Below are 3345 nucleotides of genomic sequence, written 5' to 3'. Positions count from 1 at the left end.
CCCCTCTTAATTCTTCACAATAGGATTTCAAAAAGGCTCTTACCAAATTTACATCAGCGAAGGGATTGTATAGATGGACTACAATTGCCTTCTCTTCCTGCATAAATAATGGGATTACTTTGAATTTTTCCGCAATTCCAGACAGTGTTCCAACTTCTTCATACACATTCCAACAAACCTCGGACGAAGAGAATGTTATATCATAAATACCCTGCTGGGCAAAGTCCTGCAAACATACGATTTCTCTTACCGTTAGGCCAAGAGCATTGAACAACAGATCCACCACGACAGATTGAAGGGTAATTTCCGCCTTCCATTCCGGCTTCACAAGGAACCGTATCGAATCCCTTAGTCCTCGGGACGCCATCTCCTCCAGCACCGATTGCGCTGGCCGCTTCCGGACTCTAGGGGGACCCCCAAAAGGGGGCCCCGGAAAAGCCTACTCACGACCAACCGGACTTGTGGGGCTAGGACCCACCAGTCGCCTTCTCGCTAACTTCAGACAGCGTCCTACCCAATAGCAGCAGGGGGTGTACCAATTAAGGAAACACCCCCAGGCCGAGTAGGACTGGTGCTTTCAGAGACCTATCAACTACCACACTTGGTCGTAGCCAAAAGGCCGAGAAGCGATAACCCAATTATTCTCTTTTTCGAGCGAGCGGCGGCCTGGCACAAACGAAGAGCTCGCTGAGAGATGCCCGTCTAGCCTTCCCCCGGTCTAGGCTGGCCGCAGCCACAGGCACAGCAACTTTTCACACCTACCCGGGCTTGAGGCCTAATCCCTCCACACACACCTGCCTAACACCTCCTTAACACACCTGCAGCCCATTCTGACCTTAATACTGCCAATTAGGCAGCCCTGAGCACTAATTGCACACATCCAGGTGCTCCTCGTTGATGCCTAACGAGGGAAATCATTTGCATGGCCCCGCCTCCTGGTAAGATGAACGAGGAAGACGAGACGGGGACCCACTAGAGGGAGACACAGGCTGCGAAAACGAGGGAGTGAGGGAAGGAATGCATGCCTGGACTGACTTTTAGCTAGCTGCAACAAGGGACAGCAGAGATGGAGCAAAGTCAGGCCTGTTGAAATGGCCTGGGCCTGCCTGCCTGCTTGCTGCCTTTCTAAACTGACCCTGGCAGTGCAGGCTTTGTTTTGGGCCTTGGGAGAAAGAGTGATGAAACATTAGCTAGCTGTCTTGTCGAAATGTGTCTACTTACTGACTTGCTAGGTTTGGCTTCTTGCAACTGCCACTTTACCTGCTGCTTCTTCCTGACCCCAAAAATATGGAGCAAGGAGGGAGAGAGAGATAGGCCAAGAAACTGACACGAAGCAAAAACACCAATACACACAGGGGTTAAATGCAAGTTTATTATTGCAAGAATGAATAGCTTGTGAGCCCCAAAAAAAGCAACATTGCCATTGAGCAAGCAAAAGGAAGATTTTTGTTGTTGTTCAATCTGTTTTTTGAAACTGCATAAGAGAGGGGTGCACCGGTCCTGGAGGTACTGCAATACCAGGTCGATGCGTGGAGTGGACAGAGCAAGCTCTTCTTCCATCTCCCTGTTCTAAAAATCCATTTAATATATGGTCCCCAGATAGGGGACGTATCAGATATTAAACTGATAAGAACAGATTTTTTTGATTGAAAATGTATACTTTATTTTGCAAGAAAATATACAAAAAACAAATACTTAAACAGGGTACATTCAGTACTGCGGCGCAGCGCATAAATACACTACATAACAGTACATTGCCAAGCATACAAATAAATTACATTCATCCTGCGGTATGATGCCTAATGTGTTGTGCAGAGTAATAATACCCCGAAACATCACATCATGCATGAGGCCGCATTACCCTGAAAGCAGTACTTCAAAACCATTTCACAAAAAATCCGGTCATACAGTCAAATAACATTCAAATGGGCAACGGGTGTGGTGGGGGGGGTGGAGAAGGTGGGGTAGGGGAGGGAGTAAAAGACTTCACAGGCCCGAAGCTTTATTTGAACTGCCAAAGGATACACGGGGGGGGGATGGGGAAATCTTCAGACCTCCTCTTCCTCCTTGAAGTCCATCAAGTGATAGTCTCTGAGCAGACTGTGAACCAGTCTGCGGCAGTCCTCGATGGACATCCTTTCCCGCTGGTGGATGAGGCGCTTTCTGGCGCACCATAAAGCGTCCTTAAAGCAGCACAGCACCCGCCAGGCACCGTCAATGTCCTCCTGTGAATGAGTTCCACAGAAGAGTCCGTTCAACACACCAAAGTGTGTGATAGCAGTCTGTGGCACAAAGTCTTTGAGTTCCGGTTCCAAGGCCCTCAACAGGTCCTGTGCAAAGGGACACTCCCAGAAAACATGCAGAGCAGTTTCCTCCTGGATGATGCAAAAGGGGCAGTGCCTGTATCTGCACAGGTTTCTGGCATGCATGAATGTCCTGAGTGGCAACCCCCCCTGGATTGCCATCCATGCCAGATCTTTGTGCCTGTTGGTGAGTCTCTTTGAAGAAACATTCCTCCAGACCACTTTAGAAGTGGCTGAAGGGAGGCCTGGAACAGACTCAACAATGTCCGATGCTCCGATCAACTTGTGGATAGTTTTTGGCTTCCACAAGTCGGGCTTCACTCCATGTAGCCCCAGCTCCTTAATAAACTTGAAGGTGCCCAAGTAGTACCAAGGCGTGTCCCAGTTGTAGGGGATGGAGCTGTCCCATTTGTCCCAGAGGTGCAGAACCTCTGGAGGTAGGTGGCTATGTCCTTTCCACTGGTATGGGGGTTCCTCATGGCCACTGTCACCCGCTTTTCGTCCCGTGTTATGGGGCAGTTCGCAGTGAACTTCCGGAAAGGGGATTCAGGGCCACTGGTCTTCACCATCTCCCAGTATCTTCTGCAGACCTGAAACGACACAAAAGTTGTAAAGAATATACCTCTTGTGAAGGCCTGCACAGAAAGCGTCTCCGCTTTGCTGAACCCCTGTTCCAGGTTCATCTTCTTTCCGAAGATCTCCGGGGTCATGTCGGGGACTCTTCCGTCCACCTCCTTCAGCTGCAGCACGACCGTCTGCTTCATCCATGGCTCCAAAGCTGGGAGCCCATCTGCAGGCTGGTCTGACTTGGCTGGTCCTGGTCGGCTGGTGCCGGCCGGGGTAGGGGCGGGGGCTGAGGCAGCGGCATTCCTGGGCTTGGAGGAAGTGGCTGGAACGGGGTTCTTCTTCTCTTTTCCGGTCTTCTTTTTGCTCTTCCCCATCGTCAAGGATTTGGATGTCGCTTCAGATGTTTCTTAGGCGGCTTCCTTCTGGTTCCTCGACGTCTTCGCTCTTTTTCCTAGCCTTTAAAAAGGCTCTAGCA

General features: G+C 50.2%; 1 pseudogene; it reads right to left on the bottom strand.

The window, feature by feature from the left end:
* Positions 1–1484: 1484 nt before the first annotated feature.
* Positions 1485–1658, bottom strand: LOC141141806 (U2 spliceosomal RNA; annotated as a pseudogene).
* Positions 1659–3345: the final 1687 nt, after the last annotated feature.

Source organism: Aquarana catesbeiana, linkage group LG04, assembly GCF_042186555.1.
Source record: "Aquarana catesbeiana isolate 2022-GZ linkage group LG04, ASM4218655v1, whole genome shotgun sequence".
NCBI classification, from domain to species: domain Eukaryota; kingdom Metazoa; phylum Chordata; class Amphibia; order Anura; family Ranidae; genus Aquarana; species Aquarana catesbeiana.
This window is presented reverse-complemented; position numbering and strand designations above follow the sequence as displayed.